This window comes from Coregonus clupeaformis, chromosome 13, assembly GCF_020615455.1.
Source record: "Coregonus clupeaformis isolate EN_2021a chromosome 13, ASM2061545v1, whole genome shotgun sequence".
Classification (NCBI taxonomy): domain Eukaryota; kingdom Metazoa; phylum Chordata; class Actinopteri; order Salmoniformes; family Salmonidae; genus Coregonus; species Coregonus clupeaformis.
The window spans coordinates 41,589,841-41,615,566 of NC_059204.1; the positions used below are offsets into that span (position 1 = coordinate 41,589,841).

Below are 25,726 nucleotides of genomic sequence, written 5' to 3' on the forward strand. Positions count from 1 at the left end.
CCCCAGTTTACCTCCAGAGTTTGGAGGGCGTTTATGGAGCATTTGGGGGTCTCAGTGAGCCTGACCTCGGGTTACCACCCGGAGAGTAATGGGCAGGTGGAACGTGTGAACCAGGATGTGGGTAGGTTCCTTAGATCGTATTGCCAGGGCCGGCCAGAGGAGTGGGCGAGGTATGTCCCCTGGGCAGAGATGGCCCAGAACTCTCTCCGCCACTCCTCAACCAATCTAACCCCTTTCCAATGTGTGTTAGGTTACCAGCCGGTTCTGGCACCGTGGCAGCAGAGCCAGATCGAGGCTCCTGCGGTGGATGAGTGGGTGCGGCGCTCGGAGGAGACGTGGAACGCTGCACACGTCCACTTGCAGCGGGCCATCCGTCGTCAGAAAGCGAGCGCCGATCTCCACCGCAGTGAGGGGCAGGTGTACGCACCTGGTGATCGAGTCTGGCTCTCTACCAGAAACCTACCCCTCCGCCTGCCCTGCCGGAAACTGTGTCGGCGGTTTGTGGGGCCTTTTAAAGTCCTGAGAAGATTGAACGAGGTGTGTTACAGGTTACAACTGCCTATTGATTATAAGAATATTAACCCCTCGTTCCATGTGTCTCTTCTCAGGCCGGTGGTAGCTGGTCCACTCCAAGACGATGAGATCAGAGAGACTCCTCCGCCCCCACTGGACATCGAGGGGGCTCCGGCGTACACAGTTCGGTCCATCTTGGATTCGAGACGTCGGATGGGGGGTCTCCAATATCTCGTGGAGTGGGAGGGGTACGGTCCGGAGGAATGGTGCTGGGTGCCGAGGAGAGACATCCTAGACCCGTCTCTCCTGACGGAGTTCCACCGTGGACACCCTACGCGCCCTGCTCCGCGTCCTCCTGGTCGTCCCCGAGGCCGGGGTCGGCGCACGGCTGGAGCCGCGCGTCAAGGGGGGGGTACTGTCACGGTTTCGGCCGAGGCTGCTCCTCCTCCTTGTTCGGGCAGGATTCGGCGGTCGTCGTCCCCGGAGTACTAGCTATCACCGTTTGATGTTTTCGATGTCTGTTTGGTTTTGTCTGATTGTGTACACCTGTTTCCTGTTTGGTTGATTATGTCTCCTATAAGTTTCTCGTTTGGTTAGTCTTGTGTTGTGTGTTATTGTCCGCCTGTCGATAGGAGCTGCGTGTTTCTGCTCTGTTTATTTTGTTTGGTGTTCTTACGCACAGTTTGCGTAATCGCTCGCCTCTGTTTGTTTCGAGGCCCGTGTTTTGTATTTGGTCACTTTATGACTAGTAAAGTCTGTTGGACTAAGCCTCTGTGTCCTGCGCCTGACTCCTACACCACATCCACATCAGTTCCTGACACTCCTTGCATATTCAGAGCTGTCATGTTCCTCTTTTTCAATATGCTGCACACATGTCCACACACATATTCATATTCACAGCACATGCAACATATTACCATTCAGACCGTCCTAAATAATCCCAAACAGGGCTTGAGGAAATGGTTCCACACTAATTTCTTCTGATGCGAATGTGCTTTTCATTTCATCGCCTGCTCCACACAATCCATCACACACAATATTGTTGAGCCTCAAAGAATTACTTAACCTATTTAACCTCAGAGAGATGTTCAGATAAGTAAATGTGTAACAAGCAATCAGTCCAAGCAAAGGAACTATGCTTTTCTACTAACCTCCATCCTCTTATCTAAAACCCTGTTCAATCAACCAGTTATCAGGTTTTCATGATAATTAATCCAAAGCCCGTATTCTTGCAGCAAGAAGAAAAATCATGTTTTTGACCCCGACCTCACAGGATCAGCAATAAAATCAAAATCAAATCAAAGTTTATTTGTCGAATACACAGATTAGCGAATGTTAAAGCAGGTGCAGTGAAATGCCTGTGACCCCACACTGGCAGTGACCCCACTCTCCGAGGGTGTCTCAGTGGGAGTTGGGATATGCAAAAAACAAATTTCCATTTCACACATGCATATAATACACACTTGTACATATATAAGCACCCACTAAATTACAATAGCAGTTGTTAATGAAGCAAGCCAGTAAGATTAGTTCAAATTCACAATTGTTGATGTTTACCTGTCAGTGCTGCATGTCTTTTGTTGCAGCATAACCACGTGTGATCTTCTGCCTCTGGTGAATGATGAATATAAGGTCAAGTGAGGCCACCCTGCAAAAGGCCACAGGTAGTTGCCTGGGAGAGGCTCCCTGCAAAAGGCCACAGGTAGTTGCCTGGGAGACAGCAGCTGCAGCATATGGCATTTGCCAGACCAAAATAACACTACCTCTTTTTTAAACTTTCAATTGGTGACATTTGCCCAGGGGCAGACACAGCAAGATTCTCCATTCCTCTCCTCTCTATGTCTCAAGTAGCAGCTGGCAGTCTTGTTGCCCCTGCTCCCCATCTCTGCTTCCCGCTTCAAGTTTTCTGTTCCACTAGTTGTGTTGCCAAATAACCCCCATATGTCCTCTTCTTGGTCTTAAAACTTCTCTGTACTTTGCCAACCTATATCCACATGTCTTGCACAGCCCTTCTCCTCTACTCTTCACTGCTACCTCCTCCTCATCCTCCTCTCCCCCTTCTGTTGGCAGTCAAATTTCCATTCAAGAGTCATTGACATTCACTCAGCTTTTCAGGCCCATTTCATTTCTTGAATCAGTAATGATATAATTACATAATTACATAGAGATGAAGCCGGTGTGGGCACATCCCCAAATAGCTGAGCAAAACCAGATACCAAAGAAAAGCATTTTATGAAGGGAAGTATTAACATTGGGCAATATGCCTTCTTACTATGGCTACAGCATCTTCTCCTTTCAATTATCATGAAGCAAAAACACCTGACATTTCTAACAGCAGAAATAACTTTCCTTATAATCAGTGTCATGCACAGCTGGCTGAAAAAGGTGTATATCCGCTGGGTGTCTTCAGGTGTGACTTTGTGTTGGCATTTTTACTTTGTCTGGTGAGAAGTGTGTAGCCTGGCATTATGCTGGGTAGAGACATTCACACTGCCCACTCATGTTGAGACAGAGAGAAAGGGAAAGAGATAAAGACAGCAGTGGAGATTGCTGAGGGGAGAACGGCTCATAATAATGGCTGGAATGGAGTGTAATGGAATGGTATCAAACCCATGAAAACCATGTTTTTGATACCATTCCATGAACTCCATTCCAGCCATTATTATGAGCCGTACTCCTCTCAGCAGCCTCCACTGATAGACAGAGATGGAGAGAGAGAGGGAAATTAGGACAGACATTGGATTTGAATATCTAAAACACCTACAATCAGGTCCATAATTATTGGCACCGTCGATAAAGACTGTACAAAATAAATAATACAAATACTGAGCTACAGGTAACTGCCAAAATAAAGGAAACAGCAACATAAAGTGTCTTAATAGGGCATTGGGCCACCACGAGCCACCGGAAGAGCTTCATGGTAGCCAAAATAATGGGCAACTGGGCATGACCGTAAGCATGATGGGATGTTAATTGCTTGATTAATTTAGGAACCACACCTGTGTGGATTGTGGAAGCACATGCGTTCAATATACTTAGTGTCCCTCATTTACTCAAGTGTTTCCTTTATTTTTGGCAGTTACCTGTGTATTGTATGCTCCAAATAATTGGGGAATTGTATTATTTTATTCTAACACAATTCCTCAGAGAAAGATATTTTGTTTAACAACAAAACAATCTCAAAAAGATAGGGGTCATAATTATTGCCACCCCTGTTTTCATTACTCCAGCACCCTTCGCTTGCGAGTGTCATGAATTCAGCCAAGGCTGCTCCTCCTCCTTGCTCGGGCAGGCTTCGGCGTTCGTCGTCACCGGAGTACTAGCTGCCACCAATCTATGTTTCTGTGTTCTACTTGTTTTGTCTATATTGCACACACCTGGTTCCAATTACGATAATTTGTTTCCCTATTTTAACCTCTGGTTCCCTCATGGTGTTGTGCGTGATTGTTCGTTGTTTTGTTGTCATTGACATTGTGAGTTGGTATTTTCTTCCCTGCGTGGAAGATATGTTTACTTACTTGTGACAAGTAAAGTATGTCGTTGACTAAGTTCTGTGTCCTGCGCCTGACTCCGTCCTACCGCTACACACTGACGCATTACAGAATCACGCACCATTATGGAGTCAGCAGGTACATCCATTCCTCCAGGATCAGTGGAGGAACGCATCCAGCAGCACTCGACCATGCTACAGACTCTTGGCACAGCCATGGATCGAGTGGTACAGACTATGGAGCGATGGGAGAGGTTATTTTTTTCTACACCTCCTTCCACTACTATTCACTCCACACCGCTGTCCACCCCTTCCCCACCTGGATCCAGTGGGATTCGGCTCTCGCTCCTGAGGGCATATGATGGAACAGCTGCTGGGTGCCAGGGGTTTCTGCTCCAGGTGGACCTCTACCTGGCAACCATCCACCCGGCTCCCTCGGGATACGAGAGCGTGTCCGCCCTCATCCCCTGTCTGTCGGGGAGAGCGCTCGAGTGGGCCAACGCTGAGTGGGGAGTAATAGATGCGGCATCGGTGCGCTATGAAGATTTCACCCGCCGTTTCCGGGCGGTATTTGATCATCCACCGGAGGGGAGAGCGGCGGGGAAACGGTTGTTCCACCTCAGACAGGGGAAGAGGAGCGCACAGGACTTCGCACTGGACTTCAGGACCTTGGCAGCCAGCGTGGTATGGAATGAGAGGGCCCTGATCGACCATTACCAATGCAGCCTACGGGAGGACGTTCGTCGGGAGCTGGCCTGCAGGGACACCACCCTTAACCTGGACCAGCTGGTGGATTTATCGAAACGACTGGATAACCTGTTGGCCACCCACGGACGTCCGGATCAGGGTCCGTCCAGTCCATTCCCCAGCACTTCCGACCCTACACCGATGGAGCTCGGAGGTGCTGATCTAAGGGTGACCAGAAGGGGGGCTGTGTTCATGCACCAACTGTGGCCGCAGAGGACACACTGCTGGTCGGTGCTGGGAAGGGTCCTCAGGGAGTCGAGGCAGCAGGCAGGGCACTAGTGGACCATCCCAGGTGAGTAGGCACCCGACTCACCCAGAGCTCCCTGTTGCGCACATGTGTGTTCACGTAGAATTTCCTGAGTTTTCCCCGCATTCCCAGAATAAGACGCTCGTAGATTCAGGCGCAGCTGGGAATTTTATGGAACATCTATTTGCACATAGATTAGGGATCCCTATTGTGCTTGTTGATGTGCCCTTCCCTATACAAGCCTTAGATAGTCGCCCTTTAGGGTCAGGCCTGATTAGGGAGGTCACAGCTCCACTCTGGATGAAAACGCAGGAGGGTCATGAGGAGAGAATTAGTCTCTTCCTGATCGATTCTTCTGCGTTTCCAGTGGTGTTGGGGCTTCCCTGGTTAGCCTCTCATGCCTCCCAATATTTCGTGGCAACAGAGGGCTCTCAAGGGATGGTCCCGTCAGTGCTCGGGGAGGTGTGTAGTTGTTTCCGTAGGTGCAACTACGGTGGAGTCCAAACCAGGTCTCCACTATGCACATTCCTCCCGAATATGCCGATTTGTCTCTCGCCTTCTGTAAAAGGAAGGCGACTCAATTACCACCCCATCGACAGGGGGATTGTGCAATAAATCTCCGGGAGGGCGCTGCATTTCCTCAGAGTCACGTGTATCCTCTGTCACAGGAAGAGACGGCGGCTATGGAAACATATGTCTCCGAATCTCTGGGACAGGGATACATTCGGCCTTCCACTTCCCCTGCCTCCTCGAGTTTCTTTTTTGTGAAGAAGAAGGATGGAGGTTTAAGCCCGTGCATTGACTATCGAGGTCTCAACCAGATAACGGTGAAGTACAGTTATCCACTACCTCTCATTGCTAGTATGACAGAGTCATTGCACGGGGCGCACTTCTTCACCAAATTGGATCTCCGGAGCGCATACAACCTGGTGCGTATCCGGGAAGGGGATGAGTGGAAGACGGCATTTAGTACCACCTCTATGAGTACCTCATCATGCCGTACAGGTTGATCAATGCTCCCTCAGTCTTCCAATCCTTTGTCGATTAGATTTTCAGGGACCTGCACGGACAGGGTGTAGTGGTGTATATAGATGATATTCTCATATATTCCGCTACACAAGCCGAGCATGTGTCCCTGGTGTGCAAGGTGCTTGGTCGACTGTTGGAACATGACCTGTACGTAAAGGCTGAGAAATGTCTGTTCTTTCAAAAGTCTGTCTCCTTCTTAGGCTACCGCCTGTCCGCGTCAGGGGTGGAGATGGATAATGACCACATTTCAGCCGTGCGTAATTGGCCGACACCAACCACGGTTAAGGAAGTGCAGCGATTCTTAGGGTTTGCCAACTACTACCGGAGGTTTATCCAGGGCTTTGGTCAGGTAGCGGCTCCCATTACCTCCTTGCTGAAGGGGGGACCGGTGCGCCTGCAGTGGTCAGCTGAGGCGGACAGGGCTTTTGGTCACCTGAAGGCTCTGTTCACCTCGGCTCCCGTGCTGGCTCATCCGGATCCCTCCTTGGCATTCATAGTCAAGGTGGACGCGTCCGAGGCTGGAATAGGAGCAGTACTGTCTCAGCGCTCGGGTACGCCACCAAAGCTCCGCCCCTGTGCTTTCTTTTCGAAGAAGCTCAGTCCGGCGGAGCGTAACTATGATGTGGGGGACCGGGAGCTGTTAGCTGTTGTTAAGGCTCTGAAGGCGTGGAGACATTGGCTTGAGGGGGCAAAACACCCTTTCCTCATTTGGACTGACCACCGCAATCTGGAGAACATCCGGGCGGCGAGGAGACTGAACCCTCGCCAGGCAAGGTGGGCCATGTTTTTCACACATTTTGTTTTCACCCTCTCGTACAGACCAGGTTCCCAGAATGCTAAGGCAGACGCTCTGTCCCGGCTGTATGACACAGAGGAGCGGTCCAGGGAGCCCACTCCCATACTTCCGGCTTCTTGTCTAGTGGCACCGGTGGTATGGGAGGTTGACGCGGACATTGAGCGGGCGTTACGCACGGAGCCCACTCCCCCCCAGTGTCCAGTGGGTCGTGTGTACGTTCCGTCTGATGTTCGCGATCGATTGATCTATTGGGCTCATACGTCACCTTCTTCTGGTCATCCTGGCATCGGTCAGACAGTGCGCTGTCTTAGTGGGAAGTACTGGTGGCCTACTTTAGCTACGGACGTGAGGGTTTATGATTCCTTCTGCTCAGTGTGCGCCCAGTGCAAGGCACCTAGACACCTGCTCAGAGGGAAATTACAACCCCTACCCGTTCCACAACGGCCGTGGTCGCACCTATCGGTGGATTTCGTTACGGACCTCCCCCCGTCACAAGGGAATACCACAATCTTAGTCGTTGTGGATCGGTTTTCTAAGTCCTGCCGTCTCATTCCTTTGCCCAGTTTCCCTACGGCCCTACAGACTGCGGAGGCCCTGTTTACTCACGTCTTCCAGCACTACGGGGTACCTGAGGATATAGTGTCTGATCGGGGTCCCCAGTTCAGATCAAGGGTCTGGAGGGCGTTCATGGACCATCTGGGGGTCTCGATCAGTTTCACCCCGAGAGTAATGGGCAGGTGGAGAGAGTAAACCAGGATGTGGGTAGGTTTCTGAGGTCCTATTGCCAGGACCGGCCGGGGGATTGGTTGGTTTACATCCCCTGGGCAGAGATGGCCCAAAACTCCCTCCGCCACTCCGCCACTCCGCCACTCCGCCACTCCTCCACTAACCTGTCTCCCTTTCAGTGTGTACTAGGTTATCAGCCGGTCCTGGCACCATGGCATCAGAGCCAGATCGAGGCACCTGCGATGGATGAATGGTTTCGGCGCTCGGAGGAGACCTGGAACGCTGCCCATGTACGCCTGCAAAGGCTATCAGGCGACAGAAGGCGAGCGCCAACCGCCACCGCAGTGAAGCCCTGGTGTATGCACCGGGGGACCGGGTCTGGCTCTCGACCCGAAACCTGCCCCTTCGCCTGCCCTGCCGGAAGCTGGGTCGGCGGTTTGTGGGGCCATTTAAAGTCCTGAGGAGATTGAACAAGGTTTGTTATAGGTTACAGCTCCCTCCTGATTACTGTATTAACCCCTCGTTCCATGTGTCTCTCCTCAGGCCGGTGGTAGCTGGTCCGCTCCAGGAGTCTGAGGTGCGGGAGGTCCCTCCGCCCCCACTGGACATCGAGGGGGCACCGGCGTACTCGGTCCGTTCCATCCTGGATTCAAGGCGTCGGGTGGGGGGCCTGCAGTATCTCGTGGAGTGGGAGGGGTACGGTCAGGAGGAACGGTGCTGGGTTCCTAGGAGGGACATCCTCGATCCCTCCCTGTTGAGGGATTTCCACCGTCGTCATCCGACTCGCCCTGCTCTGCGTCCTCCTGGCCTTCCCCGAGGCCGGTGTCGGCGCACGGCTGGAGCCGCGCGTCAAGGGGGGGTACTGTCATGAATTCAGCCAAGGCTGCTTCTCCTCCTTGCTCGGGCAGGCTTCTGCGTTCGTCGCCACCGGAGTACTAGCTGCCACCAATCTATGTTTCTGTGTTCTACTTGTTTTGTCTATATTGCACACACCTGCTTCCAATTACGATAATTTGTTTCCCTATTTTAACCTCTGGTTCCCTCATGGTGTTGTGCGTGATTGTTCGTTGTTTTGTTGTCTTTGACGTTGTGAGTCTGTATTTTCTTCCCTGCGTGGAAGATATGTTTACTTACTTGTGACAAGTAAAGTACGTCGTTGACTAAGTTCTGTGTCCTGCGCCTGACTCCGTCCTACCGCTACACACTGACGCATGACAGCGAGGATAACGACACTGAGACGTTTTCTAAATATTTGATGAGATTGGAGAACACGTTGGGAGGGATTTCAGACCATTCCTCCATACATAATCGTTCCTTTATCTGCTCTTATGGACTGCCCTCTTCAATCCAAACCACAGGTTTTCAATGGGGTTCAAGTCCAGAGACAGATGGCAATTGCAAAATGTTGATTTAGTGAACAATTAACCATTTCTTTGTGGATTTTGATTAGTGCTTGGGGTTATTGTCTTGCTGGAAGATTCACTTGCAGCCAAATGTCAGCTTCCTGGCAGAGGCAACCAGGTTTTTGGCTAAAATGTCCTGGTACTTCGTAAAGTTTATGATGCCGTTGACCTTAACAAGGGCCCCAGGACCAGTGGAAGAAAAATAGCCTGATAACATATTTGACCCTAGGTATTTGGTTATTTTCTGCATTTGCTTCTGTTTTTCAACACCTAATCCACCGCTGGTGTACCTGGCCAAACAGCTCTATTTTCATGTCATCTGACCAATGCACTAGTTCCAATCCATGTGCCAATGACGTTTATCAAACTCCAAGCATTTACATTTGTTGGATGACATGAAAATAGAGCTCTTTGGCCATGCACACCAGTGGTGGGTTTATACTTTTTTGCTCATCTTTATAAAGAGTGCCAATCATTATGGACCTGACTGTATGTCTGCACCATGAGCGTTTTATAATTAAAATGTAATGTCCAATTCAAATCCTGAAATTACTTGATTCAAAATAGAATTCACTCTACATACAAAACATTCATTTACATGCAGGGAGGAGAGAAAAAAGTTGAGCTTTCCATCCTGACCGTTAACACCACTCCAGAGAGCGGGAGGTAGAGTCCCGGCTAGCACATAACATTCTAAGAATAATATGTTTCTTAGAGCTTGGTGAGAGCGTGGTTGTCGTATGGTTATTTTGCATACAACCTTCCCACAAAATTCTGGGAATGGTGCAGGATACCCAGCTAACGCATAATGTTCTGAGAACCATATGCTTCTTAGGTGGGAATTTCAGTACTTCAGCAGTATGTTTTCTGCAGGTTTCCTCATGGTTCTATACACTCTATCTTGTTAAGTGTGTTCAGGTGTGTTGGTCGCGATCACTAATTGGCCACACCTGATCTTAATGAGTGCTTGTTTCCTTTGAAATGGGGTCTGTTTGAATGGACTAAAATGAACAGCTTTGTATGAGTAAAAAAATAAAACATGGCATGCTAACTCCATCCTGGTGGCGCAGCGGACTAATTCCATGGATAAAGAACAGAAGATCATCGTTTTCGAATCTCACTGACGCCGTGCCACAATAAAAAAGAAATGTGTTTGCATGTTTAATGTCTAAGCAAATTAATTTCCATGTGTCCTATCGGTGCTTGGAGTTCAAAACAGTTAACCCAAATTAAGCTAGCAGTGATATTAAAAGTCTTATTGAAACATGTTCTCAAAACATTATTTATTTACCTTCAAATAACCTATAATTTCCATTCTCAGAACATAAATAAAACCTCCCAGGATGGAGCTGAAGAATGGGACTAATAACAACAACTAATAACAACAAGATAACTAATGTAAAGCATACTGTGTCCATAATAAGTATATAAGTTATAGGTTGAGAGCTTTTGTGAAAGAGCACAGTTAGAAAAATATGGCATATAGAAGCAAACCAGATGGACATCATGAAAATGATCGGAGGAAGTTCAGGAGTAAAAACAAACAAAATATAATTATTGTAGAATTTGACTGTGTCCATAAAATGTACAGTGGGGAGAACAAGTATTTGATACACTGCCGATTTTTTAGGTATTCCTACTTACAAAGCATGTAGAGGTCTGTAATTTTTATCATAGGTACACTTCAACTGTGAGAGACGGAATCTAAAACAAAAATCCAGAAAATCACATTGTATGATTTTTAAGTAATTAATTTGCATTTTATTGCATGACATAAGTATTTGATCACCTACCAACCAGTAAGAATTCTGGCTCTCACAGACCTGTTAGTTTTTCTTTAAGAAGCCCTCCTGTTCTCCACTCATTACCTGTATTAACTGCACCTGTTTGAACTCCTTACCTGTATAAAAGACACCTGTCCACACACTCAATCAAACAGACTCCAACCTCTCCACAATGGCCAAGACCAGAGAGCTGTGTAAGGACATCAGGGATAAAATTGTAGACCTGCACAAGGCTGGGATGGGCTACAGGACAATAGGCAAGCAGCTTGGTGAGAAGGCAACAACTGTTGGTGCAATTATTAGAAAATGGAAGAAGTTCAAGATGATGGTCAATCACCCCTCGGTCTGGGGCTCCATGCAAGATCTCACCTCGTGGGGCATCAATAATCATGAGGAAGGTGAGGGATCAGCCCAGAACTACACGGCAGGACCTGGTCAATGACCTGAAGAGAGCTGGGACCACAGTCTCAAAGAAAACCATTAGTAACACACTACGCCGTCATGGATTAAAATCCTGCAGCGCACGCAAGGTCCCCCTGCTCAAGCCAGCGCATGTCCAGGCCCGTCTGAAGTTTGCCAATGACCATCTGGATGATCCAGAGGAGGAATGGGAGAAGGTCATGTGGTCTGATGAGACAAAAATAGAGCTTTTTGGTCTAAACTCCACTCGCCGTGTTTGGAGGAAGAAGAAGGATGAATACAACCCCAAGAATACCATCCCAACCGTGAAGCATGGAGGTGGAAACATCATTCTTTGGGGATGCTTTTCTGCAAAGGGGACAGGACGACTGCACCGTATTGAGGGGAGGATGGATGGGGCCATGTATCGCGAGATCTTGGCCAACAACCTCCTTCCCTCAGTAAGAGCATTGAAGATGGGTCGTGGCTGGGTCTTCCAGCATGACAACGACCCGAAACACACAGCCAGGGCAACTAATGAGTGGCTCCGTAAGAAGCATCTCAAGGTCCTGGAGTGGCCTAGCCAGTCTCCAGACCTGAACCCAATAGAAAATATTTGGAGGGAGCTGAAAGTCTGTATTGCCCAGCGACAGCCCCGAAACCTGAAGGATCTGGAGAAGGTCTGTATGGAGGAGTGGGCCAAAATCCCTGCTGAAGTGTGTGCAAACCTGGTCAAGACCTACAGGAAACGTATGATCTCTGTAATTGCAAACAAAGGTTTCTGTACCAAATATTAAGTTCTGCTCTTCTGATGTATCAAATACTTATGTCATGCAATAAAATGCAAATTAATTACTTAAAAATCATAAAATGTGATTTTTTGGATTTTTGTTTTAGATTCCATCTCTCACAGTTGAAGTGTACCTATGATAAAAATTACAGACCTCTACATGCTTTGTAAGTAGGAAAACCTGCAAAATCGGCAGTGTATCAAATACTTGTTCTCCCCACTGTATATAGTATGTATGGGCTGGAAGTAGAGGCCTAAGCGTTGTTGTTCACTAGTTTACTCCAATTGGGGAAGGGGTGGTGGGGTTGGAAAGTAATGAAGGGAAATATAATTTAAAAAAGGATATGTGTGTGTATGGATGTATGTATATATGTATGTATGTACATGTACAGTGGGGGAAAAAAGTATTTAGTCAGCCACCAATTGTGCAAGTTCTCCCACTTAAAAAGATGAGAGAGGCCTGTAATTTTCATCATAGGTACACATCAACTATGACAGACAAAATGAGAAAAAAATGTCCAGAAAATCACATTGTAGGATTTTTAATGAATTTATTTGCAAATTATGGTCGAAAATAAGTATTTGGTCAATAACAAAAGTTTCTCAATACTTTGTTATATACCCTTTGTTGGCAATGACACAGGTCAAAGGTTTTCTGTAAGTCTTCACAAAGTTTTCACACACTGTTGCTGGTATTTTGGCCCATTCCTCCATGCAGATCTCCTCTAGAGCAGTGATGTTTTGGGGCTGTCTCTGGGCAACACGGACTTTCAACTCCCTCCAAAGATTTTCTATGGGGTTGAGATCTGGAGACTGGCTAGGCCACTCCAGGACCTTGAAATGCTTCTTACGAAGCCACTCCTTCGTTGCCCGGGCGGTGTGTTTGGGATCATTGTCATGCTGAAAGACCCAGCCACGTTTCATCTTCAATGCCCTTGCTGATGGAAGGAGGTTTTCACTCAAAATCTCACGATACATGGCCCCATTCATTCTTTCCTTTACACGGATCAGTCGTCCTGGTCCCTTTGCAGAAAAACAGCCCCAAAGCATGATGTTTCTACCACCATGCTTCACAGTAGGTATGGTGTTCTTTGGATGCAACTCAGCATTCTTTGTCCTCCAAACACGACGAGTTTAGTTTTTACCAAAAAGTTATATTTTGGTTTCATCTGACCATATGACATTCTCCCAATCCTCTTCTGGATCATCCAAATGCACTCTAGCAAACTTCAGACGGGCCTGGACATGTACTGGCTTAAGCAGGGGGACACGTCTGGCACTGCAGGATTTGAGTCCCTGGCGGCGTAGTGTGTTACTGATGGTAGGCTTTGTTACTTTGGTCCCAGCTCTCTGCAGGTCATTCACTAGGTCCCCCCGTGTGGTTCTGGGATTTTTGCTCACCGTTCTTGTGATCATTTTGACCCCACGGGGTGAGATCTTGCGTGGAGCCCCAGATCGAGGGAGATTATCAGTGGTCTTGTATGTCTTCCATTTCCTAATAATTGCTCCCACAGTTGATTTCTTCAAACCAAGCTGCTTACCTATTGCAGATTCAGTCTTCCCAGCCTGGCGCAGGTCTACAATTTCATTTCTGGTGTCCTTTGACAGCTCTTTGGTCTTGGCCATAGTGGAGTTTGGAGTGTGACTGTTTGAGGTTGTGGACAGGTGTCTTTTATACTGATAACAAGTTCAAACAGGTAACATTAATACAGGTAACGAGTGGAGGACAGAGGAGCCTCTTAAAGAAGAAGTTACAGGTCTGTGAGAGCCAGAAATCTTGCTTGTTTGTAGGTGACCAAATACTTATTTTCCACCATAATTTGCAAAGAAATTCATAAAAAGTCCTACAATGTAATTTTCTGGAATTTTTTTCCTCAAGTTGTCTGTCATAGTTGACGTCTACCTATGATGAAAATTACAGGCCTCTCTCATCTTTTTAAGTGGGAGAACATGCACAATTGGTGGCTGACTAAATACTTTTTTCCCCCACTGTATATGTATGTGTGTATGTATGTGTATATGTGTATGTGTATGTGTGTATATATATATATATGTATATACATATATATATATATATGTATATGTATATATGTGTATATATATATATATATATATATATATATATATATATATATATATATTGCAGAGAAAAAAAACATATGGGGGATTGGAAGTGATGCTGACAATTACATTGATGGAAGTTACAATCTATCTGAAATATTAAAGCTGATCTACCCCCTAAAAAAATAAAAAATAACAATAAAATAAAACTCCCAGGAAAACTTTAAATGAACCATAGTAAAATGTTCTCAGAACCCTCCTGCAATCTAAAACTGCACGTTCCCAGAACAGGCAAAATGTTCACTTCCGTTCTCAGAACGTTTCAAAAACGTTCATTTTTACCTTTCTGGAAACGTATGGCTTCGTTCCCAGAACCAAAGGGAAACCAAAAACATACGTTCCCACAACTTCCAAGGAACCAAATGTGCTAGCTGGTGTGTGTGTGTGTGTGTGTGTATGTGTGTGTGTGTGTGTGTGTGTGTGTGTGTGTGTGTGTGTGTGTGTGTGTGTGTGTGTGTGTGTGTGTGTGTGTGTGAGAGAGAGAGAGCAAGAGAGAGAGTGAGAGAAAGAGGGGGAGAGAGAGTATGGGATTTAACATTCTCCATATGGATTCTCTTCACCAGGGTGGAGCCCAGGGACATACAACATAAAGTGTGCTTTTAATTTCAGGAAAATAATCGATAGCACTTCCTAGCTCACTTACTCCTCCTGTCTTCAGTGGTTTGTGTTAATCAGCAAGATTTCATCAAACTGGTGTAGCTGTTTCTAACATGCAGAATCAGGACCATGGAAAGCATCTGGAAACACCATTTCAGTTCTGCTGCTCTACAATGATCTATAGCAGTACTGTGAAAGTACTTTGCAGTACAGAATTGCATGTTTGTGGACAGTCAATGTTTGCCAGATTTAATTTGTCAAGCACCCTTATATTTTAAGAGGGAATGAGACCCTAATGTGCCATTCTATCATAACAATATAACAGGTTGGTAGCTTTGTTCCAATTAATCACTTCAAGATGTTTAGTAGTAAGGGGCTGTGTCAACATAAAAAAACGATTGCATAAACATTGCAAAAGACATTTGATTTTCTCAGTCACTGTGACGCACACACACACACACACCGTCAACAAAGTGTGAATAATTAACCAAGACCCTGAGGACCGTTCATCAGTTTCTGTTGAGAGATTACAACGCCTCTGCAACTTCCTTTAGTGCGTCACAAAGCCAAACACTTAACAGGAAACAAGACATTAAATCTGAAATTAACATTCCTTCAGGACTAAAGAAAAAAGGATCCACAACCATGTTTGTGCATTCATTAGAGCATCACAGGATTCACTGTGCACACTGGAGAAGTTTGCCATGTTAAATTGTAATGGTCTAGGGACTGGGGCACATGTTCTTCTATTCGATCGCCTGATTGGGGTCCATGTAGGTCCTGGAAAGCTCAACGCAGTAGAGAATGTCTTTGGGATTTGATGGACACAGAGGTCACAAAACAGAACACGTTGACCTATTCCTTTTAGCAATTTATAAGACTGGAATGACATTTGGGAGACATTGTACAAAATGTCTCAACACCGAATGAGGTGTAAATATGACTGAAGCACAAAAAAATGCTTCTTCCATATAGCATATGTGTTTACCCCTCTATGACCCCAGGTTCTGGGTGGAGCTGGGAAATCCATAATCATGATCACAAAACAAACAATTTCTTGAATTTAGCCGACGGGAAGAAACACATGAATTGTATATATCCACAACTTGCATTAAGATTAACTCAAACTTTAAGTGAGTTCATCAGCAGTAGTAGGGGATAAACATACAACTTCTGTCACCAAGACCCCTTGCTTGAAAAAGTACACAGGTTTCGACAACACAACACTGACAACCGACCTAAGTACATGAGAATACAAGACATCTGGGTTTATACAGGCAGCCCAATTCTAACAAAAAAAATCACTAATTGGTCTTTTGACCAATCATATCAGCTCTGAAAAAGAGCTGATGTGAAAATACAGTGGGGAAAAAAAGTATTTAGTCAGCCACCAATTGTGCAAGTTCTCCCACTTACAAAGATGAGAGAGGCCTGTAATTTTCATCATAGGTACACGTCAACTATGACAGACAAAATGAGAAAAAAAAATCCAGAAAATCACATTGTAGGATTTTTAATGAATTTATTTGCAAATGATGGTGGAAAATAAGTATTTGGTCAATAACAAAAGTTCCTCAATACTTTGTTATATACCCTTTGTTGGCAATGACACAGGTCAAACGTTTTCTGTAAGTCTTCACAAGGTTTTCACACACTGTTGCTGGTATTTTGGCCCATTCCTCCATGCAGATCTCCTCTAGAGCAGTGATGTTTTGGGGCTGTCGCTAGGCAACACAGACTTTCAACTCCCTCCAAAGATTTTCTATGGGGTTGAGATCTGGAGACTGGCTAGGCCACTCCAGGACCTTGAAATGCTTCTTACGAAGCCACTCCTTCGTTGCCCGGGCGGTGTGTTTGGGATCATTGTCATGCTGAAAGACCCAGCCACGTTTCATCTTCAATGCCCTTGCTGATGGAAGGAGGTTTTCACTCAAAATGTCACGATACATGGCCCCATTCATTCTTTCCTTTACACGGATCAGTCGTCCTGGTCCCTTTGCAGAAAAACAGCCCCAAAGCATGATGTTTTCACCCCCATGCTTCACAGTAGGTATGGTGTTCTTTGGATGCAACTCAGCATTCTTTGTCCTCCAAACACGACAAGTTGAGTTTTTACCAAAAAGTTATATTTTGGTTTCATCTGACCATATGACATTCTCCCAATCCTCTTCTGGATCATCCAAATGCACTCTAGCAAACTTCAGACGGGCCTGGACATGTACTGGCTTAAGCAGGGGGACACGTCTGGCACTGCAGGATTTGAGTCCCTGGCGGCGTTGTGTGTTACTGATGGTAGGCTTTGTTACTTTGGTCCCAGCTCTCTGCAGGTCATTCACTAGGTCCCCCCGTGTGGTTCTGGGATTCTTGTGATCATTTTGATCATTTTGCGTGGAGCCCCAGATCGAGGGAGATTATCAGTGGTCTTGTATGTCTTCCATTTCCTAATAATTGCTCCCACAGTTGATTTCTTCAAACCAAGCTGCTTACCTATTGCAGATTCAGTCTTCCCAGCCTGGTGCAGGTCTACAATTTTGTTTCTGGTGTCCTTTGACAGCTCTTTGGTCTTGGCCATAGTGGAGTTTGGAGTGTGACTGTTTGAGGTTGTGGACAGGTGTCTTTTATACTGATAACAAGTTCAAACAGGTGCCATTAATACAGGTAACGAGTGGAGGACAGAGGAGCTTCTTAAAGAAGAAGTTACAGGTCTGTGAGAGCCAGAAATCTTGCTTGTTTGTAGGTGACCAAATACTTATTTTCCACCATAATTTGCAAATAAATTCATAAAAAATCCTACAATGTGATTTTCTGGATTTTTTTTCCTCAATTTGTCTGTCATAGTTGACGTGTACCTATGATGAAAATTACAGGCCTCTCTCATCTTTTTAAGTGGGAGAACTTGCACAATTGGTGGCTGACTAAATACTTTTTTCCCCCACTGTATCTGATGTGATTTGTCAAAAGACCAATAAGTGAGAAAATAAATCTGAATTGGGCTGCCTTGTAAACGTAGCCGACATGACCTAACACACCAGCACATGGTACATTTTCAGATTTCAGAGGAGATATATCCACTGTTTTCAATAAATCCACGTTCAGGATCATTGTTGTGATATTGATGTTTTTTTTTTAAAGTGTGATGAACCAATCTATTTTTGACCCAACACGTGATCTTTCTTTTCAATGCACATTTTTCTCTGAGAGGCATCCCTGAACCCTGGCAGTACTATTACCCACCCACATCCTGGTGAGTCGAACCTGAAAGTTATCTCTGTGGTCGTGACTTTGTGAACTGAGAAAGACAGTGAATCCACTACTTACAACCAATCAGATTGCAGGTTTGCAGAAGCAGAAAAAGTATTAACCAATGTCATGTTTCTGAACATAATTTAACTGTTGCATCCTTAAAATTGTATTTCTAACACTATATAACACTGAACCTACTTGTTCTTACAGACCTTTATAACCAAGTCCAACAGTAGCTACTGAACTCATAGGAGCACAGAGGTTAAATTAGTATGGATTTGTTCACTGAGTTGCTGTTCTATTTCACACTAGCTCCTTAGATAATAATAACTGAAACATCTAGGATGGGTAGTTAATGTATCACACTAAAACACAACTAATCACATTTACCACCCTCCAACCTATAAAATGAGACCTGAAATATTCAAAATGCATGGCTATGTATCAAAGAAAGCTCAAAACCCCCTTTCTCTCAGCATTAAATATTTTTCCAGAGCCAAGCCCTACGAGAGTGGATAGAACAGGAACTGGATTCCCTTAACATGTGGTAAATAAAAATAGAACCACTAAATCAACATTCGATTATTCAGGCGAAGAGCGAAGGCATCCACAGGAGTATGTAGTATATGGTCTAAACATCTCAGGTCTCCATCCTCTTTTTTTCATCCTACATAAGTATCATTAAGGGAATCTACATCACCTATGCAGCACAACACGCACACTGATGCATTGCACTAATGAAAAAACACAAATACAGAGGTTCTCTTCTCACACCAATGCATATGCTGATGTTTCATCCAGAAATCAACATGGTCATATTACCAGCAATTCACATTGTCATTTAATGTAATTTGTTTGGTGGAAAAACACTACTTTGGATGTGCAATTTGTAATTCCAGTGTTGCTGCGGTACAATAACACTCTGGACAGATATAACCTAATCTCAATGTTTTATGTAAACCATATTGACACATCTTAATAAGGCAGGTATGCTACTCCTGACCTTATAGCATTACCACAAGAACACTATCATGAAGACGATTTAGAACATTACACTAAGACACAGGTTGACATTAAACAAGTGTGTTAATGACAGCATTAACAATTGGACACAATACTGTAGCTGAGGTAACACAAACGTTAACAAGTAAACTTGTAGGGTACAATCAAAGCCATTGGCTGAGGTTATGACAAATTAGTTATTTGCCAACATTATTACTTCCATAGTTTTAATAAAAACAAACAGTATTCCATAGACTCTTGAATATGTAAAACTCTCTGTAGAAAGACTATTATTATCACTCACCTGAACAGCGCTCTGCCAGCAGGGACTAAAGAAACTTGTCTTAACAGATCATCACCCTTAGCTCTTGGGAATGGCAGGGGACAAGCAGGTTTTCTTCCTATATGGTACTGGTGCAAGACAGGACAATTACATCAATTCTTAAAACTTGTTTGATAAGAGATACACAAAATGCCACTAGCATTTATAATTAATATATTTTTTAAGGTGCACAAAATACCCCATATGAAGTTGCCTGTTTCCAATCCAACGCACCTCCTCCCAATGAGACAAAGTGTTGGTTAGCTTATTGTTATACACCCTCGTTTATCATTAAAGTGGTAGCTTATTTGCTGAATGAATATGTGCAATGTGAAGTAATGCTTAATCCATTTGGTTCGGTGTTGGTCAGTGCATTGTATAGCAATAATACTCACTTGCTGTTGCCCAATATCAGCTGCCTCCTGTTCTTCGACTCCTTCTCCGTATACAATGTGGCACAGCAAAACTCACTGTATGTCGCCTCCAAAGAACACGAGCCTATCAAATGGTGCTCCTTACGTTGATGCGCTGGATCTTGAAAACGTCGCTCAGCTTGCCTAGGCGCTTCTTCACGAATAGGCTTCACGGGCAGGTTTCGTTGCGAACATGGATAGAATTGATATGGTATTCTCGGTCATTTTATTCTTAATAAATAATGTATTATATTCAGAATATTTTGCCACTAGTCTCTGTTAACCAGGCAATGAGCGGTTGTTGATGCGGAATTAATGAGTTTATGATTGATACGGTGCTGGATCGTTTAAAATTCTTCGCTCCTTTTGGATCGGCCATTTATTCTCCACTGCTACCAGAATACTAAACTGCTTTGTCTGCACTAAATTAACCAAATAATAAACAGCTTTAGCAGAATGTTTCACAATTAACCAAAAAATGAATTGGAAAATGCTGTTTCTCAGAGTCCATTCGAAGAATAGCCTACGACAGAGGGATGCACATGGGTGGAGGCGCGAATGAGTGATGGAAACTGACTTAAAAGACGCAAACCAAACACTCATATCAGCATCAGTAGAGCATAGAAGCAAAAGCGTTGAAAATGGGGGAGAAAGGGATAGGCAGACACGGGGATATCTGCAAATGCAGCCCTCTCTTATTTCGTCTATTGGTGGACAGGGTTTGGCACCATGCAGAAACAGTGCGCGAGAAGGAACAGCAATTTCTAGCAGCGTGGAAACAGCTCGATACGCCGTCTCGTCCTTCCCATTGCCTGCGCAATAACGGCCGAAATAAATTATTTAAATTATTGGATTTTCTCCAGCAAAAAATAAAAATAAAACCAGTGGTTACTGATGTTTTCTCTTCCTATTAACATGAATAATGCGTCTTTGCTTCACGCATACCAAATTGTCAATAAAAAACACTACTTGTTAGGATTTATCCAGTCTATTGAAACAATGTAACCTCCATAAATCTTACTGTTATAACCAGAGGTTATATTGGGGGAAGTAAAGAATGGAGCTCCACTGCATACTGTAGAATGTGAAATGTAATAGATGTATTTAGGTGAAAATAAATTATAATGGTAAAGCAACTAATTTGGGGAAAAATCTCACCACCTTCAAAAACTAAATGTAACCAAATAACCTTTGGATGGAACCCATGGTTGTAACTCCCTATGAGAGCAATGTTTCAGACATTTTGAAGAGGGTTATAGTCCTCCTGGACAGGGTAACTGATAAACAAATTAAATAATTGTCCCTCTGCTGGTTTCGGAGTAATGGACTGCCCACAGACTGGCATTGTGTCCATGGTTGCATAATCGAAAGCCACTTTTTACCACAGAATTCTGGATGAGCTCTAGCCCAGTGAGCCACAGCAGACCTGGCCTCCACAAATTTTAACTGAGTTTCCCCTGACAGCAGGGCCTCCCTGCACAACCGTAGGCTACTAAACAATGGATAGATATTAATGTAATATTAAGTAATCATGTTTTCTTTGTCTTGCCTCTCACGGAAAGCACCATTAGCCTACTTGCTCGCAGCTACAGATTGAGCCACTGTTATGATGAGTTTCTCTGGTATCAAGGAATTCAATATGCAAGAAGATATTTAACACTTTGATGGAGAGTTGATACAAAGTATTTAATAGATATGGTACCGGGTTCAGCATAACAAATGGCACATGTGTTGCCTCTTGTCATCTGAACTACTAGAAAATATCTCTCTTCTTATAATCCCTGTTACATATTGCTTCAACAACATCTGGTAACCATCAGTGGGCACTCCCCACCCTGATGGTATCACTTTGTACCCAAGGCAGGATATTCCATCTATCAATCATTCGAAGATAAACACCAGTAAGCTCCTTCGACATACTGGAATCCTTGGCATTCAGACTCTGTGGCACCAAGAGTTACCTATCTAATGGATTTAACCTCGTTCCTACAACACCGTGAAAACACGTCATATCAGCCACCAAGGCATCAACAGTAACGAAGCCATTCAGGTTATGTGCTCAGGGCCAGGGAAGAGGAGCAATCCAATTCCCCAAGCCCCCGTGGACATCGACTCAGTTTAAATCGGGGATGGGCAGCTTTGATAGGGTGGGGGCCTATCAAATGTGTAGAGCATGTGTAGAAATGCAATTCTACACATTTTGCCATGGGGTGTAGAGATAATGTTGGTGTTTTAAAGGAAGTTTGCTGCAATTCTACACATTTTGCCATGGGGCGGAGAGGAAAATGAGCTGTTTTATTTATAATTTTCTGCAATTCTACTCATTTTTCCATTGGGTGGAAAGAAATGTTTGCGGGTTTTTAATATGATATCTGAGTGAGACAGCCGGTAATTCGACTATGATTATTAAGTTTAGATAGCTGGCTGCTAGACTAACTTACCGATCAAAAAAAAAAAAGCTGACATGGGTTAATTGAGTGACTATCATTGACTGATACAACAAGAGAAAAACTGCTGATGCACAATCAAATTTCGAAATTGCACCTTATATATTCTACTATTCTAAAGTACAACAAACAGTCAGTTGAGACTCCGACTGAGTTTGGGGCCTTAAAAAGGGGGGCATGCCAGTTGCCCATCTCTGGTAGATGTAGTCCTTATTTCGGGGACCTGTGTGGTTCTGGTACCAGTTCCAACCGACATTTTCACTTATAGATCGATATGTGGACACCATAGATCGAAATGGCTTGCATTGAGCAGTAGCCCTGATTCCCACGGACAGAGGAGTCTGTCTCTTCTGCTTGTGTGATGCAGGATGTGAACTCTGACACCGCTTGAAGCTGGGATGTCCCTCCTACCATTTAATTAACTTTTTCGACTGTCCATCAACTCCTGGCTGAACTCTATGTCACAGCCACTAGCAACGCATATGCCTGGAATCCTTACATCGTAATGCAACAGGAGAGAGTGGTTTCGTTGATGTAGCACATTCAGAGATCATTTATAGCCAGTAATCTAAAATAATTCATAGATTTTAAACAAAAACCACTTTCTCTTTGTCATATTAATATGAGATAAAAAGCGAGCTCATAACGAGTCCAGGAAGCTAAACTAGAGCTCAGTGAGACGTTCACAGCGATGGGGGCAGATGTTTTGATCAAGAGAGACCTTTAGAAAATATGCAAAATGTTTCTAACACTACATATGTAAATATGTATTTTACAGTTATACAGAAGGTGAAATCTTATAGTTAGTCGTTTTATTAATTGATTATACTATATTTAGAAAAAAATATAGGTCATTTCAAGCCTTATTCATACAGTTTTGTTGAATAGGAAATACATCATATAAAATATTTCATATTTTCATATTTGTATCACATTTGTACTGTGTACTTGAGCTTGTGTCCTCAAAAATGACTACACCTCAGCAATTTCTAGCTATTTTTACCACAAATGTGATATTTTAACCTTTCTTGGAGTATGCAGCATTACTAGTTATTGTTTATGGCCCTGTCATGATAGATAATTACTTTGGGGATTACGTAGATTACATTTTCGATTACATTTAGTTACATTTAAGAGGTTAAACAAATTATCACCCCATACTAATGTGCACAAATTTTCCAGTAATCTGGTCTGAGTTCATAAACTAAATCAGTAATCCTGGATGAGAAATAGCAGCAGTAAGATTTACTGTACAATAAAAGACTACAATAAAGCATTCAAGCTCAAGAAATGATAAATAGAAAACCATCCCTGAAGGATTTAGGTTGGCACCATCAGAAACAGGGGGGGGCAGTATAAAAAATAAATAAATAAAATATGTATTCACTAACTGTAAGTCGCTCTGGATAAGAGTGTCTGCTAAATGACTAAAATGTAAATGTAAGACTCTAGAAAACATAAAATATCTTCCTAACAGTGTGTGTTTATTCATCTACTGGTAATGGTGAGACTTTCAGTGAGCAAACAGGCACTCTCTCAAAGCATATTTCTTCCCTATCGTTGCCTTGACATGTTAGTTGTCTCTGGTAGAGTCATGGGTCTAAACTTAGACCCATGAAGTGCTAGCTAAAGTAAAACACTCCAAACAACAAATCAAAAAAATTCCAGCAAGCCTACTACCTAGCTGGAATGACCCACCCTCATCATACATTCATAGAAATGCACTTGTAGTGGTTGATATGGACTCAACATATCAAATTACAATCATGGATTTTGATTGGACGATTTTATAGCACGCTACAGTCAAATAATTTACAGCACAGCTTTGATGTATAAGAGTTTCCCGCCATCTAGCGGCCATAAAACGAAACTACAACTAGATAGCTATAGTAAATAAAACAACATATAGGCAACATAGATGCTGTATCTCAATCTCAATGGTTTTATATGGCTTCCTTTCCTCATCGCCTTTCCGGCTACCTTCTGATCTCAGAGGACTTGATATAGTGTTGCAAAGGGACGTTATATTACTGGAAACTTGTGTGTGTGTGGGGGGGCATTTTATGACATGACATCTAGTGTCTTTTTTTGGTACTTCAGATTATCACAGGTGTCTGTATCTGGCCCTCTGTGTGGTGTAAAAATGTGTAAAATAATCAAATAAGATTATCTTAAAATATAATTACATTATCGTAATTATAAACCATCAACTTAGTGAATGCCATTGGTGTTTAATATTAGGGTTTCAGCATGAAATATCCTTCATATTTGTTTTAAACACTTTTATTTAACTATCTCAATATGTCTTTGTTGTAAATATTTTGGCGCCAAACTGGTGGCAGTTGTGAAAAAAGTCAATAGTTGGAAGAGTTACAGAGTTAATTGAAAATAATGCCATTGCTAATTAGATGCTTTTTTCAGCCACTGGGGAGGGACGCGTTTGCGCACCGACGGTGTCCGAGAGTTCTCCTGTATGCATTCCCACCGCTGTCCTGCATTCTCCCACTATGGTATATCCACTAGAAACTCAAGTACAAATTACACAAGTTACCATAGATTGCCATTTATTACCTGTTTATTACCAAAATGACTGAAAGTTCCTGTAACTTTGGTAAATTACCGATATTTTTCCAACCTTTACTGATGAATGAAATAATTGAATTGGAGACATAACCAGTGATTTTATCTACTGGTGCTTTTGAGGTAAAGGATGTGGGGAACAAAAGCAGACATATGTTGATGTGATGCCCATCATTACAGGTCCATCATCATGGCCAGAATATTGTTCTGCTTCCAACAAATGAAAAATAATTAGGGGTGATATCTCAGATAATTTCACCTTCTCAAATTCAACAACTCAAATGAAAATTGCTCTAAATTACAGAAGAACAAATATACAGGCCATTGGGAAATGTGTCTACCTAATGTAATGGTGTGTTTATTTATGAGCTAATCTAAATCTCCACGACAAGCGCAGGGATGGGCGAAATGATAAACAAGTCACAAGACTGCACGAGTCATTTGCCTTTCCATCACCCTTTCGCAACAGTGACGTTTTGACAAGATAGTCACTCAAAAAACCCTAGCAGCGCGCGCTTATTGGCTCTTTCTGAATGCCAGTGGCAGTCGATTGGGTAAAGAGGTGCTACTACAGTGGTGTACAAGACGACGGAAGACAACAAAAACATTGGGTGCATCGCCTGTGATATGAATCGACTGTAAAAATAGGTCATAATGTGAAAACATTTCGATAAGAGTTTGAGAAACTCGTCCACTGAAATAGAATTTTGCGAAGACAATCAAAAAGAACAGACCAAGACAGGTAGCTATCTATACAAGTTCATTTTTAACATTTGATCAGGCTCCCCGTGGCACACAAAACAATTCAACGACTAAGCAGCCCGTTACTGTATTGTTTGTATTTGGGTGTGCCACTTGCAATGCGCGGAAATCATCACCGACTGGTTCGTGGAAAAATCAACCAATAACCACCCACTTGCAAGTCATCAGGACTCAAGACAGTCAATCACCAGGTCCTTGGGTAAGTTCTAGCTAGCTAACGATAGCAACCGGAAGTTCTATGAGTGGAGCGGAGCCCCATAGGGGAGCTCTGCTCCTATTGGTTTACCCCGCTGCCTAGGCAGCGAACAGCCTGAG

The 25,726-nt window shown here is 43.9% G+C and overlaps 1 protein-coding gene across 3 annotated transcripts in view; it reads right to left on the reverse strand.

Annotated features, from left to right (window-relative positions):
* The window catches only part of LOC121579483 (sodium/calcium exchanger 1), a 56,820-nt gene extending 36,466 nt beyond the window's left edge, over nt 1–20,354 (reverse strand). The window contains exons 1-3 of one of the 3 annotated variants that reach the window (XM_041894090.2): nt 19,605–20,354; nt 19,409–19,443; nt 19,192–19,298 (exon numbers count right to left, since the gene is read on the reverse strand). The gene's annotated coding sequence lies outside the window, so the exon portion shown is untranslated. Of the gene's footprint in view, nt 1–19,191; nt 19,299–19,408; nt 19,447–19,604 lie in introns of all 3 variants that reach the window. The other 2 variants (XM_041894089.2, XM_041894088.2) reach the window with 2 other exon arrangements.
* Between the last annotated feature and the right edge of the window lie 5,372 nt (nt 20,355–25,726).